Raw genomic sequence first — 17996 nt, forward strand, 5'->3', positions numbered from 1 at the left:
TGTGTGTGGGGCGGTGGGGTGGAGAGAGAGAGAGAGAGAGAGAAAGCGAGAGAGGGTGTTTTTTTTTGGGGGGGTGTGTGGGGGGGGGGGGGGGGGGGGAATGATAAATAAATAAAAAGCCTCGGGGAACTTATTCAATGTCTGGAAGGAGAGCCGGTCCGCCGCCGCCGCCGCCGCTCAGTCATTGATGGAGCGAGTGCGAAAGTTTAAGAGAGAGAAAAAAAGAAAAAAAAAGAGAGCAAAGACTCGCTTTTACTCACTCGCTGCACTCTTCGATCTCCTCTCAACCAAAAAAAGAACACACAAAAAAAACAACTTACATCTTGTTCTCTATTGTATGTTAATGTGGTAGACAATATAAATGTGTGTATTTATGGTATAAATATATTTTTCTTTTCAGACGGGCTGCAGCGGCTCCATGCAGTTTAACATTAACTCACACACGGGAGAGGACAAAAAAAAATAACACGCACACACAGACACACATTTATACATAATTTTTTTTGAAAAAAAAGGAATGAAAACACAGCAGCGGTGCTGTTGGCGGCCGAAACACCAGCGGCAGCTCGAACCTCCCTCGGAGAAGCGAAACAATAGCGCCTCGTCTCAACCAAACCGGCCACCACAGCCTGGGCCCCAGGAGGGGGTGCCACTATTCAACCATTACACGACACCCCTCCCCCTTCCCTGCTCCTTCCCCTCCCCCACACGCGCTATCCTCTCCCCTCCTCCTCTCCCCCCCCACCACCCTAGCGCTGCTCTCGACTCCTCCCACTTTCGCCTCTTGCGCTGCGCTCTCCTCCTCCTCCTCCAAGTTTCCCCCTCCCCCCCCATCACTCGCGCTGCTCTTTCCTCCGCCCACTTTCGTCTCTCCACCACCACCCCGACTCTCGCGCAGGTTCCCCCCGCCTCCCTCATACCATCACGCGCTGCTCTTTCCTCCGCCCACTTTCCCGCCCAGTCCCAGGGTAACGGCTCGCAAAATGGCGGCGCCCAACTCGGAGTGAGGAGACGTTCGGTTCTCTCCTACGATTTCCGCACAAACACTGACTCGTATGTATTTATGCATGCCGTATGTGTGTCTTTTTATTTGTTATTATGTGTAGCGAGGATTTTATTCGAATCAGACGGACTTCTTCGAAGAAGGCGCAGCGTTGCGATCGTTTTCCTGGGGTTTTTTAAAATAGTTTATAAAAAGGAAGGCGGTGGCCGTCGTCTGCTGAAAACGGTGTTGTGTGAGGGGAGAAGAGAGATGTTTTGTACAAAAAAGAAAGAACTGCAGATGCTGTAAATCGGAAACAAAAACTGAAACCGCTGGAAAAGCTCAGCAGGTCTGGCAACATCTGCGGAGAGAAATCAGAGTTAATGCTTTTTTTTGTTTTTTTTTTGCTCTTTGCCTTTCGGCTTTTAGAGCGAAGTGATACTTTTTCTTTAAAGTAATGTGCGCTTTGGCGAGAAACGGTTGTGGGCACTTGAAGTTTAGTCGCTGTTTTTGCTTAAAAGTTGACCGGGAGTCCCAGGGCAGGCAGTTGTTGTGACTTGCAGGTGTTTTCATCAACGGGGATATCCCGGACCAGTGGATTTTATTGTGAGATAACAAGGTGTAGAGCTGGATGAACACAGCAGGCCAAGCAGCATCAGAGGAGCAGAAAAGCTGATGTTTCGGGCCTAGACCCTTATTTTATTGTGCACGGGTTGAGGGTTGAATTATTGGAGATGCGTGTGTAGGGAAAGAACAGAAGCTTACTTTCGTCCGAAATCCTTCCGAGATACTCGAAGACCCGCAAATGTCATGCGGAAAAAGTTGAATCTTCATTTGATAATATTCATACGGCTTTGCTTATGCTTCTACCACAACATCCTGAGCGCTTGAAGGAGGGATTGGCATATCAAAATTACCACGGAACATTAGGAGAGGTGTCAAGTTTTTCTTATTGTCTATTAGTGTATTTGACTGGGAGAGGCAGAGTGTTCCAGTGACATTGTCCTAGGAACATCTCTCATGCTGCATAGTAAAGAGTTGTGCATGAAGATTCACGTGTGCTGATAGACACAGGTCTGGAGACTCCTCTTTGACACCCCCTCCAATACTTAGTGTCATTGGGTGGGCCAGCATTTATTGCCCATTCCGAATTGGCCAGAAGGCATCTAAGAATCAGCCACACTGCTGTAGGTCTGGAGTCACATGTAGGGCAGAACAAAGAAGGGCGGTTCCCTGAAGGGCATTAGTGAACCTGATAAGTTGTTTTTCTGACAATTGACCAATGATTTCATGGTCATCATTAGACTCTTAATACCAGATTTTTATCAAACTTAGATTCCACTATCTGTCATGGCAGGATTTACGCCCAGGTCCACAGAACAACATTACATGGATCAATCATCTAGCAAGCATACCAACCACGCTATCACATCCCCTTGCATGTTTAAAAACTTGTGTAAAATTTAACAACACAAATGTTCAAACTTGTAAATCATGGTACTTTTATAATTGGAGGTATGTATTTCGTATGAAATGCAGGTTAGTTTCAACTCAATGAAATCAAATTTTATTTTTGGTTTTATTGTTTTCAATGAAATACTTCATAGTCAAGCTAAAAATGTTTTGTTATAAATTCATTGAGTACAGTTACATTTAAAACTTGTTGAGGCTTTTAAAACGATGCAGAAAATTTTGCCAAAATTATACCTGGAATGAGTTGCTTCAGTTATGTGGAGGCATGAAAGAAGCTGGATATTTTGTCCTTGAAGCTTATAATGTTAAGGAATATTAAATTGATATTTAAACTTCCAAAGGATTTTATTAGTGGATGTGGAGAGACTGTGTGTTTCTGTTGATAACAGCATGCAAATATAGGTAATAAGCAAAGGACCCAAGTGGGAGCTGAGAAATTTTTGAGAGAGAAGTTCTTGTGCTGAATAACAAAACTGAAGCAGATTCAGTGGCAATTTTCAAAAGGAATTTGAAAGAATGGGGTGGAGAAACCACAGGGCACTAGAGATCAGGAAAGGAGTGGAATTACCTAGATTGTTCTGTGAAAGAACAGCCTGAAGTACATGATCACCTACACTGTAGGATTGTGAAGCCTCCTTCTGGTTACCACTTACTACAACCCTTCAGTTGATGAATCAGTTTTCTCCCAATGTTGAGCACCACTTGGGGAATGCCTTGAGGGTTTCAAGGGCATGAATGAGCTCTGAGTGAGTGACCTCAATGTCCATTGTCAAGTGTGGCTTGGTATAACTACTGGCCCAGTCTTAAAGGACGCAGACTGCTAGACTAGACCTGTAGCAGATGATGAAGGAATCAATGCAAGGGATAAACATACTTAACCCCTGAGTTTTCAGTATAGTTGTAAACGCATCTGACAATGATAATATTGGTATATGTGGCGATTACATAGTCCTTATGGAGACAAAGTCTGCTTTCACATTGAGGGTGCCTTCCATCATGTTGTGTGGCATTCCTACTTTGTTGTACGGGATAAATTTTGAACAGATCTAACAATTGAAGGCTAAACTTCCTTGAGGTGTTTTGAACCATTTAGCTGCAGTTGAATTGTACTCCTCCATGATCTGTAACCTGAGGTGGCGTATCTACATAGTGTTACCACCAAGACAGGGGATTGCCCAGATTCAATGAAATACAGAAAGACATGTCAAGAGTAGCAGGTCTACTTACAAGTGAGGTGTCAACCTGGTAAAGCACTTAAATGTAAACAGCATGTGAAAGAGCTAAGTAATCCCACACCTAATAGAACCAACTGTAAGCTGTGCAGTCCTTCCACATTAATTGGTGCACAATTAAACAGATCATTGGAGGAAGTGATTCTGCAAATATCTCCACTGTAAATGAGATGGAGGCCAGCACATCAATGCAAAAGATGTGGCTTAAGCATTTGCAAGCATCTTCAGTCAGAAGTGCTAAGTAGACTCGTGGCTTCCTGAGGTTGTCAGACTTCCACCAATTCTATTGACTGTGATATCAAGAAGCAGCTAACAGAACTGCATACTGCAAAAGCTATGGATCCGAAAGGATGGATCATGGCATGTTCAGTGCTGTCAAATGGCACTCAACAATAACCAGCTCATTGCTCTGTTTGAGTTCCACCATACTCAGCTTTGCTCTCATTATGGCCTTGGCTCAAACATAGAGAAAAGAGCTGAAGTCGAGGGGAAGTGAGGGTTACTGCTCCTGACTTCAGGCTAGCATCTAACCAGGTGGCATTGAGGATCCCTCGTAAAACTGGACTCGATGCAAATTGGGAGGAAAACTCTCTGCTGTTGCTGTTAGAATCATAGCTAACAGAAGGAAGATGGTTTTGACATTTGGACTCTGGGCCCTATAATGTCGATACACCCAACAGTTCAAGGAGGCTTCTCACCATAACCACCTTGGAGAGTTAGGGGTGGGTAATGCAATGGTTAGGCCAGTATATCCCGCAAATGAAAGGATAGTGTGCTGAGACTAACAGAAAGATTGGCGATTGTTAGAGGTACATGTAGGCAGTTGTGTGGTAATCAGAAGTTCACCTCAATCATGCATTGGATGTTGGCACATTGAAGGACTTGAAAGGGAAAATGGAGATTCCTGATGAGGTGATTAGTTCTCAGTGAGGTGGGGATATAGTTTAAATACAAATTTAGCAGTAGAGAAAGTCACTAATCTTCAGCTGTGATTAAATGATAATAAATTAGTTTGTTTTTGAAAATTACGAATAGCACATTATGTACTTGGAACCCAGATTTCTAAGACTTCATTTTTTTGACTTGATGCCAGTGTGGATTTGTAAAGATTGGAACCTGCCTTTTTTTTTCTTTCTCTCCTGCTTTCCGTTTCTTCTGCTCTTCACCCCCACCCCCATGTCCTTTGTAAATTTCTGCTAATTTGGATTCTTTGTAGCAGAGAAATGAGAAGCTCAGGCATTTTCATGCTCAGTCCAAGGTGGCTGAATTAATCGTGTTAGCCTCCCTTAGATTCTGATGATCAAATCTTAATAGTTTGTGAGCTAATGGCTCAGCCATTTGATGTTTTAATTTGCTGAACTGCCAGGGTGGCGCTTTAAAATAATGTGCTCATGGTATTAGAGTTTCCTTAAGTTCTTTTTGGCCAGTCACAAATAAGTTTGTAGATGATAGTACAGTTTGTTTTGCATAATTCAATTTACTTCCTCTAACAGGAGGAAAAAGCAATTAACCCTAGTCGTGTGTGGCAAATTACAAACTCTTTTTGGAGGAACTTTCAGTGACTTTGATCAAAGTAATCAATTTTTTTTAGAGAAGTTGCTATCCATAAAATGGACACCTAATTTTGTCCTCTCTATGGAGCTTTAAATTACAATGTTCCAAAATCTAAGTTCCTTTGGTTGAGAATATGAGTTACCTTCCTTGCTGATAAATTGTTTCCAAGAGTGCATGGCCTATAATATGCATTGGTTAGTAGTTGCCGAAAAGTAGTGCTTGTGGAATGTCCGTTCACATTTTGGGTGCCCACGAGCATGTGGAACCTCTTTTTGTCATGTACTTGTCGTACAGCACCAGTAACTGTGCTATCAGCATTTTGATAATTGCGGCTCTGATAACTAAATCCAATAACGTTTTTAATCAACCTGGTCAGCAGTGCCGTGACACGTATCCAGAACATGAACCTTCTGGTCAGGAGAACAGACATGGCCGTAACCACTGTCGGACAAAGAGCTATGATTTTCATACACACTGAAAGTTGTTACCATTTACGTCTTCCCAATAAAAAGTACGCTTCGTTAATCTGTCAGTTTTCTGTTCTTTTGCCAACAGATTTAGCACCACTTTTGTACTCGCATATTTCAAAGATTATGACAAGACTCTATTTACTCTATCATTTCAAGTATTAAATAATACTTTTTTTCCCACCAGTTCTTTAAATGGTATTTTCTTTCTTGTCCACTATCTCCTTCTTCCATACCGGTCATGGCAACACTACATATTTCATAGTTACATTGTACCTCCATAAGACTTGTCCTTTCTTTGACTACAATTCAATGAAACTCAAGATTTAGCTGCTTTTTGAGGTAATATGATGATTATGTTGAAGCAGCATTGTCTTTTGTTTAAAATAGTTCAACAATTTATTAAATATTTTAATAAATGCCTTGCAAATGTTATAAACATTTTGGCCAGTGTAAAATTTGTTTCAAATCCGCAGTCAGTTGGGCAATAGATTGTGTAATTTATATATGGTTCTATTATTGACTAATTCTTTGAGGTAACAAGCAGGATATGCACTGCTTCATTTGTGATTTTTGACAAGCTGAGTGAACAAATGTGTCAAATGCACCGCATTGGATAAATGTGAGTTTGCTCATTTTGGCAGCAAAATCAGGGAGGCAGATCATTAAATTGAGAGAGGAGAATGTGCAGCAAGACCTGGGTGTCCTTGCTACACCTTCATGTACATCAGTTGTTGAAGGTAAGCAAGTGGTAAAGAAGGCAAGTGGTGTATTAGTGAGAGGATTCAAGTACAGAAGCAGGGACATCTTGCTACAATTTTATACAGGGCCTTTGCACAACCATACCTGGAATGTTCTGTGGAGTTATGGTCTCTATCTGAGGAAGCATGCTCTGGCTATGGAGAGAGCACAATGCAGGTTTACCACCCTGATTCTTGGGATGGTGGGACTGACATTTGAGGGGAGGTTGGATTGGTTAGGATTATATTCAGTGGAGTTCAGAATAATGAGGGAGGATCACATGGAAAGTTTTAAAATTCTAAAAAGACTGGAAAGGATAGTTGCAGAAAGGAAGTTTTCTGACTCTAGTGGGGGAGTCCAGAATGAGGGATCACTGTTTTAATGATCTGGGATAAATCATTTAGGACTGAGATGAGCAGTTTCTTCACTGAGAGTGGTGGGCCTGTGGATTTAACTACCACAGAAAGCAGTCAAGGGCAAAGCACTATGATTTCAAGGAGTTGCATACAGCACTTAAGGCTAAAGGGATCAAAGGATATGGAGGGGAAAAGCAGAAACAGGCTTTTGATTGGATGTTCAGTCATGATCATAATGAATGGCAGTGGCTCAATGATTAGCATTGCTGCCTCATAGCACTGGGGGCCTGGGTATGATTCCACCCTCTGACGACTATCGTATGCGGACTTTGCACGCTGTCCATGTCTGCGTAGGTTTCTTCCTAGTGTTCCAGTTTCCTCCTACAGTCCAAAGATGTGCAGGTTAGATGGACTGACCATGGGCAGTGTAGGGTGTGGATTGGTGTGGAGTCAATGAGCCAAATGGTCTCCTTCCATGCTGTAGGGATTCTATGATTCTAGGTTAATATTAACCCCCACCGCCATGGGCTCTCGAGTAACCTTACACCTGGTACTTGTACGGGGAAAAACAGCTTCCATGTTCAGTGTCAAGACCCCGGAAGTAACTGTACTGACAATTAAAACTAAAAATCCTGGTTCTGTGGGAGCTTGACCCCAATCATTCAGGCTGCTTCTATTCCTTTTTTGTTTGAACAAAGCCCAGGTCCTTCAGGCTGTTTATTGGCTCTGAGTAGAGTGCTCGTTACCTCTCTTTAAACCTTTCTTCATTTTTTAAAAAGAAAGGGACAAAATACACCACTTAAAGCCAAGGTATCATCACAATGTGATGTCAGGAAAATGAAAGGTTATGCACTTTGACACGAAGAACAGAGAAGCTGACAATTTAAATGTGGAAAGACCGCAGAAAGCTGCAGCGCAAAGATATTTGGGTTGGCCATGCATAAATCTCTCCAAGCTAGCGCTCCAGTTCAGATAATATGGAAGGCAAATAGGCTGTTGGCCATTATTTGAAAGACAGTGGAGTATAAAAGTAAGGAATGACAGTATAAAATACGGCAGATGTCAGAAATGTGAAGCGAACAGTGCTGGAGAACCTCAACTCAACAGGTCTATCAGTATTTGTGAAGAGATGAACAGTAAATGTTTATAGTCTGAGATAGTAAGAACTGCAGGTGCTGGAGTCAGAGGTAAGCAGTATGGAGCTGGAGGAACACAGCAGGCCTGGCAGCATCAGAGGAGCAGGAAAGTTGGCATTTCTGAAGAAGGGTTCTGACCTGAAACATCAACTTTCCTGCTCCTCTGATGCTGCCTGGCCTGCTGTGTTTCTCCAGATCCACACTGTTATCAATGTTTTATAGTCTGTTATGACACTTCTTCAGAACTGAAAAGAAGCAAAGGAGGAACAAGGAGCAGATGGATAAAAATGTGGAAATGTCACTAAAACTGTGAGGCATTAGTGAGACCACAGGAGAAGGCAAGGTCAAGATCTGTTTTAGGCTTGGCCTTCTTTATTATTCTGTTTATTGCATATTGATGAATGTAACCATACATGGTAATCAGCTACATCAGGCTCTGAGCCTACTGTTAATTTGAGATTATTCTCTAACTGCACTTCTGTCAATCTAATTCAATCTCCATGGATCAAACCAATTCCGCCCACCCTATGCTTACATACATCCCAAGGGGATCAGTTCCATGACATCTTTGCAGAGTTGTTTTAAGGTCCAAAAGCCCTTACCCAACAGTAAGTCAATAAAGTTGTAAAATGTTGTTTACTGGTTCAAATGACAAAAGAATTTTAAGTAGGGTAAATGATTCTGAAAGTCTCTTATGAGGATATTCCAAAACATGCCATGTCCTCACGGGAATAGACTGTTGGAAATGAATGGTTCTTTTGTTAAATTATCGGGGTGTTTGCTCCAAAAGTAGTTCAGTCGTATGCTGAGCGCTGGCAGTTTGCAGCTCACTCAGAAGAGAGCCAATGCTGATGGATACAGACCTGACAAGTACCTGAGTTGAGAAAATATTAAATTTGTTCTGTGTGGACTGCAGGTGGTAGCATAACCTCTCTTTTTGGATTTTGAAGCTGAAAAATCTACCCTGGCCCATGAAGAAATCCAGTGGACCCCTCCATTCCCTATGGCAAAGAAAGCAATCACAGAATTGTCTGGAAAGCACTAAGAAGACAATTGTAACAAGTAACTGTGTATCCCCAGTCAATTGTTAAACAACAAGTTTTATTTGAGAGAATAGCTGGAATTGAAAATTGTGGTTCTAACAGCAGTAAATAACACTAAGATTTCAAAATACCAGATAATTATACAGGTATACAGCAGCAAAACAGGCATTTCGGCCCAACTAATTCGTGCGAACTGCAGACAGATGAAGGAACAAGGAGAAGTAAGTAAAACTGAATGTAGTTAGTGTCTTGCTTTTTCTGTGCAGTAAAGTTTTTGGTTTTGTTTAGTGAAATCTTGTGGTGAGTTCATTAGTTAAAATGTGTTAGTATTTATCTTTAAATGTTAACTGTCCCTAACACAATCATGATAATTTTCTATGTTTTCATACAGAACATGATTTTGTACACAAGCCATGTATTGGAAATCTAAAATAAAAGCAAACCGTTGGAGGTAGTGACACATCGGCTTTGCTAAAAGGTCATCCACCTGAAACATTAAAACTTTCTATCTGCCCAAATGCTGCCAACTCTGAGTATTTCTAGCATTTTCTGATTTCTTTACTTTCAACAAGTGAGAATTTGTTTCATTGTAAATAAGAAATTGTGGGCTAGGGTGCCAGCATATTCTGTTCTGGTGTTAGAAACGCAAGAAAGTTTGTTTATTTTTGTTTTTCTTTAATTTTCTCTCCAGTCAATAAAGGAGTTTCGAAATCTGTTCTGTTCTCCCCAACTGTTCTGGCTCTAAGATACAGACACCTGGGATTGAAATGGAGAAAATAAATGTACTCATTGTTAACATTTGCAAAAATCAATTTCATTGGCAAATGTCAGTTTGTGCAGGTATACATTTAATTCAGAATCAAAAATAATCTATACTAACAAATAAATTAGAAGCTATGACACGCAATTATGGCTGTATTTTTCTTGTGCGTCATAACTAGTTCTCAGACTGCTGAATGTTTCCATGGTTGGTATGTGAAACAAAGTCACCTTTTATGGTGAAATATATTGAAGTGCAGAGCTATGGTTGTCATTCTATCCAGGAGCCTTCCTGATAGCTGTGATTGCAGGCAATCAAAACAGCTTTGCCTAAGTAATTGTAATAGATCAATTGATTTGTCAGAGGTGGTCAATTCATTCTGTTGAAGTATTGAATGATTGGCATCCTAGGTGTGATTTTTTTTTTTAAAAGAATGTTTGGTTGAAACTTGCATCTTGTTTGAAGATCCCAATGAGGAGATTTTGAGTGATCTGCTAAAGTCAAGTGCTGCAGGCCGTAAGTTTGTTGTTCTGCTCAGCCCACTTCGTCTGTCTGAATCCAACCAAGGTATAAAATCTTAGAATCCCTACAGTGCAGAAAGAGGCCATTAGGCCCATTGTGACTGCACCAACCCACCAAAGAGCATCCCAACCAGACCCACCCTATCCCAGTAACTCTGTATTTACCCTGGCTAATCCACCTAGCCTGCACATCCCTGGACACTACAGTACAATTTAGCATGGCCAATCCACCTAACTTGCTCGTCTTTGGACTGTGGGAGGAAACTGGAGCACCTGGCGGAAACCCACACAGACACGGGGAGAACTTCAAACTGAACACACAGTCACCTGAGGCTGGAATCAAGCCCAGGTCCTTGGGGCTGTGAGGCATCAGTGCTGACCACTGTTACCATGCCATCCCAGTTGGTCAGAAGACTGTCACCTACCACTTGGGATTGAAAGGCAGGGAAAACATTTTGTTCTTCTGACATTTGATGAGAATGAGGAATGGCTTGTGGGGTTCTACTTAATGTTTTATAGTTTTTCATTTTTGTCTTTTAGCCTAAGCCATGAATTTAAGCCTTTCAATGTTATACATGTTTCCCTCAGAAATTGAGGAAACCATGTGACACATAATATATCTAGTAAGCTGAAGCAGATTGATAAGCTTTTCTGTTTGACCCCCTGGGTTTTGCTAGATTTGTTTGGGTACGTTCATAGACAAAGTGTAATGGATTTAAAGACTGATTTGTGATGCTACTCCTAAGATGATTTTAAACCTTTGTAAATTCCCCAATAAAGAAGTTTTGAGTGGCATCTTTCAGACCTACTCTTTTTAACAACTGTGGGAAGCAATCAGAAACCAGTCTCGATCCGAAGCATCAGCTTTCCTGCTTGGCCTGCTGTGTTCATCCAGCTCTACACCTTGTTATCTCAGATTCTACAGCCATCGGCAGTTCCTACTATCTCTAAAAGAATCATGTGTTGACTTGATTTGTTGAAGAGATTTACCTTTTATAGCTATTTGTGGAGGTATGCTGTGCCCGTCAATGAAGATGCCGCAATTTTCTTGAGACTTTCTCAACCTTCTCAAATCTCTAAGTCAGATACGATTTCCCTTTCATGACTCTGCTTCATTAAGTTATGATTTTCCAGATGTTCTGCTGCTAGTTCCTTAATTGATTCCATTATGTTTCTAATGATAGATGTTAGGCTAACCAGCCTATAGTGACCCGCTTTTTGCCACCGTTTGATTTTTGAATTGGGGCATCCGTGGGATATTCCAGTTGTCTAATACGAGAGAATCTGAGGATTTTTGGAAAATTGCAACCAATATGTCAAATACCTCTCTAGCTGCCTCCTTTTTAGGATCCTCAGATGCAAGCCATCAGGACCAGGAGACTTATCTGTCTTTGGCCCCATAGTTTGTCTGATACTACTTCTCCAGTAATGGTACTTAATTGCCTCTCCATACTCTTTAGTATTAATGGAAAGTTTGTGATACCTTCCACAGTGAAGACTGCATATTATCTGTTCAATTGCTCTGCCATATCCTTGTTCCTCATAAACAATCTCTCGGATTCATTTTCTGAAGGTCTTATGTTCACTTTGACCTCTCTTTTATAGGTTTAAAGAGGTTCTTATTGTCTGTTTCTTTGGTATTCCTTGTTTGTTTGTCCTCGTGGTTTATTTTTGCCCTCTTTTATTATCAGTCCCCCTTTGCTGGATTCTGAATATATCCCACTTATCAGGACTGATTTTTGCCTTTTTTTAACATGCTTTTTATTTCAACTGAATATCCTCCTTAACTTCCTTGGTTAGCCATGGTTGGTTTATCTCTCTCTCAGAATCTTTCCTCCTTTTACTGAGATTTTATCTTTGAGAGTCATGAATTACTACCTTTAAATGTTGAACACTCGTTTCATACTGTTTCCTGCTAATCTATCTACCTAGCCCACTTTAGCTAAGTCTATCCTCATTTCATTACAATTACACTGGTTTAAGTTAAACACAGTTGGTAACTAACCAAGTTTCTCACTCTCTCATAATCAAATTCTATTATGTTATTACTGCTTCCTAGGGGTTCTTTTTCTGAGGTCGTGGTTAAACCTGCCTGTTCCTTGTTTGACTCTATGACACACTTACTCTAGGAAACCATTCCTAATGCACGCTATAAATTTGTTTATAGCTATCCTTTCCAATTTGCATAACACAATCAACATAGCAATTAAAGTCACCCATATTATTACTCTATTCCTTTTACATGCTCCCATTATTTGTTGACTTCTAGTTTTTCCTACAGAATGGCAGCTATTTGGGATCTATACTGTTCCTGCCAACGCTGTTTTTACCTCCACCTAAGTGGACTCTGTTATCCAAGCCGAGATTATCTCTTGCAACTGTTCTTATTTCATCTCTTTATCAAGATTATTACCACCTTTTTGGTTCTACTTTCAAATTTAGCCCCTAGCTGCTCATTCCCTCAGCAGTACCTCTTTCCACCTATCCTGTTACCTATATGGACTGTGACAACTGGATCTTTCTTTCCCACTTCAACAGAGCCCGGATGAGAGATGATAAATGTTGGCACCAGGTAGGCAGTACAGTCTTCGGGGCTCTCAATTCTGACCACAAGGAATAGTGTCTTAGCTCCTATCTATTATTTTCCATTATGACTATATTTCTCTTTTCTACCCCCACTTGAATGGCTCCCTGTGTCATGGTGCAGTGGTCAGTTTTCTCATCCACTATACTTCATGTTCTCATGTACACAGGCAGCAAGAATCTTGAACCTGTTAGCTGAGGACAACAGCAGAGGCTTCTGCAGCACTACCTCCTGGATTTCCCCCTACCTGCCTTGCTGATTGTCACACGATAACCACTGACCAATTCAAGGTAGTTTAGTCTAAGGGGTGTGACTGTCTCCTGAAGCAGTGTCTAGGTAACTGCTCCCCCCCTCAACCTGACACGCCACAGTGTACAACTCAACTTGAGCAATCAATACTTTCTATAGATGTAGTCATTCTGAACCACAATGGGGTCCACCAGCTACCAGGCCATGCAGCTACAGCACATCATCTCATCTTTCTGTTTTATTTAATTATGTTTTCAATTTGATTTTTTTGTTTTTTTTAAATTCTATTCCCTTTTGTTTAACCTGTAAAGTATTTCTCATTTACCTTTATCTAAAAGCAGTTTCGAATAGGTATTCAATTTAGTAGCTATTACCAAACAGTGAGCCTTTCCATTGACATCACTCTTGAATTTTTCAAATTGTATCTGGTGACCTAAGTCTCTGTGCTTTCAGTTAAGTGTTGACCTCCAGCCTTTGCCTCCATTTATATTTCCTGATTTGAGTCTCCGCTCCCACCAGCTTCTCTTTCTCTGCCCCAGGTACGGGGGTTCTGCTATAACGCGATAGTTGCATTCCAGTGCAGCAACATGTTAAAGAAAATAGCGCTATAGAAATAGCAGGGCCTGTGGGAAAAGCAGGGTTGAGGCAGATCACCAAAATATAAAACTCAAAATCACTCAATTCTTCCTCACCATTCTCCTATAAGTATTGACACCAAGCCTGTCACTTGTGTGAGCCTTGACTCTTATCAAAAAAAAACCTATTCACCTACAATATAATCTGCGTCACAGCCTAGTCCATTGCTGATCTGACCTGACATTCATCAGCACAGACTTCTGGATAGATTTTCAGATTGTGAAGCAGAGGAATCTAAACTTTCTTGCCTGTGTAGCCCATTGACATTGAAGTTAATTGTAGGATTAAGATACAATGTTACTGAGATTTATAATGCATTCAAAATAGTGCAGGAAAAGAGCAGGTTGTAACAGACAACTTTTAGAATAAATGATTTACATGAGCAAGTTCAAAAGTTCTTGTGTAACAAAATCTAGGAAAAAAATACTACCCTCAAAGGTATATATTTAAAAGCACTCACTCTTTTGCATTTAGTGTTCAACATAAATTCTTCAAACTAAGAATTCACGTATTTTGCTAATAAGATGGTTGTTCACTGTGTGATGATATTTTTGAGCTTTATGACATAGAATTCAATTAACTTTTTCAAATGAGCACATTGACTTATTCTGAACATTTCCGATCCTTGCAGATGGTGTATAAGAAATTCTTTGACAAAGCCCACGATGTCGACATCTACTCAATGGAATTGTGTTATAGCAAATTTGCTTTGCTGGAATACGCATAATGGCAGAACCCCTTTATAAATGATCTGAAGCACTTGTTTTCAGTAGATTATTTTCTCCTGCAGATGACTAATAGCTATGCAGTACTACATAGCAGGAAGGGTGGGGTATTATTGATATAATGTGATTGGTGCAAAGTCAGCAATCTGTTTCCGAGACCAAATTGCATTTTGAGGATTGTGATGAGCTATTTCCTACACTGCTACAGTCCATATGGTTATGGTATTCCCACAATGAATTCTGTAGTTTTTGACTCTATTGCAGTGAAGGATCTGTGCTTTGCTTCTAATGACTTTGGGGAATTTGGTTGCTGTTGTTCCCAAGTAATTGTTCTTGATGGTAGAGATAATTAGTTTGGAGTTGTTGGATTGTCAATGGGGAAACTCTCGTATTAGCTTGTGATGAGGAAGTAGTGACAGGAAAAGGATGATCAAAACCAAATGTCTTTGTCAATGAAGTGGAAGATACTTTGTTTCATTTAGCTCAGAGGAACAGTGATTAATTTTGTGGCTATAGTAATTGTTACATATAATGACAAGTGATACTTGCATTATTTTGTATCTCACTCAATGCCTTTAAAACGTGGTTTATATTTTGTTTTCCTGTGCACTGAAAAATTTAACTTCATCTGATTTCACTTTAGTGCTCTCCATATTTAAGCACAAGGAAGTATTGGATTTGATTTCTCCAGTTCTGTATTTGCTACTAAACTTAAAGCAAGTTTATACTAGGGCGGATTCAGCTTTGATTTTCAAAGCCCCAATTTTAAAAAGCTGTTATGATGCAGAACAAGGTCTGAGCACACTCCTGGTCATTGCAATATATTAGCAGTGTAGAAATACTGTTGTGGTATACCAGTAACTCATGGTGTTCTTAATAGACTCCAACTTATTAAATACTATGAACAAAAGAGAACCCTTGTAAGATGCAGTTTACACTGTGATTCCTAAGGAGATTCGGGCCTAGAAATATCTGCCATGGCAAAAATGACTGAAGAAATTAGAAATCTGACTCCAATCCCCAAACCCAGTATTTCAGGTTTTCACAAGGGTAGGGTCGTAAGGTATGGGTGGTTCTCCAAGGTTGCTGGCCATGTGAATGACCGAGTGCCTCTACTGAGTTCATATTTGAGTTTGTGGTACATGTGGACTGAGTGTGGAGTAATAAGAGCGGACCTATTCTCAAATATTTCTATCTTGGATGGCCAGGAACCCCTTTGGAGAATAGAGGTGGCCCTGCAGATAAGGTCCCAGGATAACTTGGGATTGGGGCATGGGGATCAGCTAGAAATCATGAGTCCTTGGGACTGTTAACTGGAGGCAAATGAACCTTTATGCGCAAACTCCTCAGAATTGCACAACTAATCAAGCAATGTCAACAAGTCTCAACTTTATCAAGAAGTGTCCATTTGTTTTTGAGTGCTTTTCTCAGTGTTGTCTGCAATAAAGAATGTGTATTTACAAGTATACATGAATGCTGAGTTGGCATGGTAGGTAAAGGATGATGGGTCAAAACCAGGTACCAAGTTATCATGGGTGGGGGTCATTTGGGTAACAGTGCATATGAAGAGTGATGGGATGAGCAGAAGCCATTAGATTATATGGTGAGGCATGGGGTGAGGGTAACGGCTGAAGGAAAGTTTCAAAATACTTATGCCTTTTAGGAAAGAGGTCCCAGATGTACTCTTCGTGTTGGGGGAGTTGGATGTGGAAAGAGAGAAGCAGTTAAACGATCAAGACTGTTCCAAAAAAAAGTGGACGTTTTAGATTTTTTTTTAAAAAAAGACTACGCATTTGTTAATAACAAACCATTACAGGATTTATGCTGCATGCTTGATTTCCAAAACACATTTTCACAAGGAATATCTATTGAGTGAGCATATTGATGGACAGCTCTAGTTGTTTATTGACTAGTTGAAGGAATTTCAATGATTTCCCACCCCACCCCTTTCAAATGACATCAGTATGCACTGTCAGAGTGCCACCTTAAAGTTGGCCCTAGGTGCTAGGTACCAGGTGTATTGGCAGAGGTTAGGGTTTATGTTGGCATATGAACTGTAAAGGCCATAGGATATTTAGGGACACAAAGTGGCACAGAGATTATAAAGGGCCATCATGGATGGGTAGATTGACATTGGATGGGATACGGGGAATGAGGTGGGGGTGATGGTGTGAGCAGGAGGGATGTCTTGTGTTGTCAACATTTTTTTGTAATTTAAGAAAAGTAACTTGTGCTGGAGTCCCAAGGCAACAGGCTTTTTAGCCAATTTGCTTTTGGGACCGAAAGCCTCTTGGCCTCTTCCAAGTTGGCTTGGTTACAAAACTAGCCATGCCCCTTTTGCTCCCTGAATGGAATTTGGAAGTGTGGGTGGCTGTCTCCATTTTTTTTTTAAATTAACTCTATAGATCTGGGATTTCTTCTGCCTCTGTGCACCTGACCCAGGAACAAAACCCATGACCTTGGTAAGTTTTATGTCTGGCACTTGAGTTGCTCTGAAAGCTACAGATGATGTCCTTGAGTTACAGTGGTGTTGAAGTACTATATGTGAAGGATACCAGAAAATATTTCTGTATATGGGTTTTATTCCATAAGTCTCTGTTACACAGTAAAGTATAAAATTAACAGGATCACAATGTAATTGAGCCAGACAAGGCTTAATTGTCTCTTGAACATCACAATTGATAGGATCAATGATGGTTAAATGAATCTTTGGCTAAAGTTGGCAAAAGGCCAGATGGTGACTCTCACTTAAATAAAAAGCAAAATACCGCAGATGCTGGCAATCTGGAACCAGCACAAAATGCTGGAAAATCCTAGCAGGTCTTGTAGCACTTGTGGAGATAGAAACAATTTTAAGATTTTGAATCCAATGTGACTCTTCAGAACTAAAACATTACACCACAAATTATTGCAGAAGTCACATACCAATTAAATGTACAATTTTAACAAATATAGTACATTAGAGGTGATATAAATAAAATGGTGATAAAGTGTGAAATAGTACACTTTTTAAATGTTCAGTATTTAGTGTGCATGTGCATGCTGTATTGATATGTCAATAAACATATCCTTTAACTCCATTTCAGACATTCCATTTGTCTTTAATTACTTGCTGTACCTGCATGCCAACATCATGATTAATGCACAAATGCTCGCCTTGCTGAACTGCAGCATGCCAAACTATTAAATATGCTGCTTTCCTTGTTTTATCTGGCATTTTGCTCCCTGTGCTAAATTTTTGTTCATCTACTTTACGCATCAGTATTCCTTCACTAACTCTTTTTGAACCTTTTTGCAACTTGCTTTCCTAACACCTCATATTGCAGTCAGATTTGATGACAGTCAGTCCCTTCATCTAAGTCGTTAGTATATGAGGTTAATTGCTAAAACCACAGCATTAATAAGGTTGTTTCAGAGATAGTAGGAACTGCAGATGCTGGAGAATCTGAGATAACAAGGTGTAGAGCTGAATGAACACAGCAGGCCAAACAGCATCAGAGGAGCAGGAAGGCTGACGTTTCGGGACTAGACCCTTCC

At 40.5% G+C, this 17996-nt stretch overlaps 1 protein-coding gene and 1 long non-coding RNA gene across 2 annotated transcripts in view; one reads left to right on the plus strand and one right to left on the minus strand.

Moving 5' to 3' along the window:
- arid2 (AT rich interactive domain 2 (ARID, RFX-like)) overlaps nucleotides 1–76 on the minus strand; it is a 138758-nt gene extending 138682 nt beyond the window's left edge. Inside the window, exon 1 of the mRNA XM_048607954.1 lies at nucleotides 41–76. The gene's annotated coding sequence lies outside the window, so the exon portion shown is untranslated. The remainder of the gene's footprint in view (nucleotides 1–40) is intronic.
- Nucleotides 77–957: 881 nt separating this feature from the next.
- Nucleotides 958–14498, plus strand: LOC125481043. The gene is made up of 3 exons (XR_007264079.1): nucleotides 958–1053; nucleotides 9676–9824; nucleotides 14366–14498. It is a non-coding gene; the product is annotated as an uncharacterized LOC125481043 (long non-coding RNA).
- Nucleotides 14499–17996: the final 3498 nt, after the last annotated feature.

The sequence above is a fragment of the Rhincodon typus genome, chromosome 18 (assembly GCF_021869965.1).
Source record: "Rhincodon typus isolate 14 chromosome 18, sRhiTyp1.1, whole genome shotgun sequence".
Taxonomy (NCBI): domain Eukaryota; kingdom Metazoa; phylum Chordata; class Chondrichthyes; order Orectolobiformes; family Rhincodontidae; genus Rhincodon; species Rhincodon typus.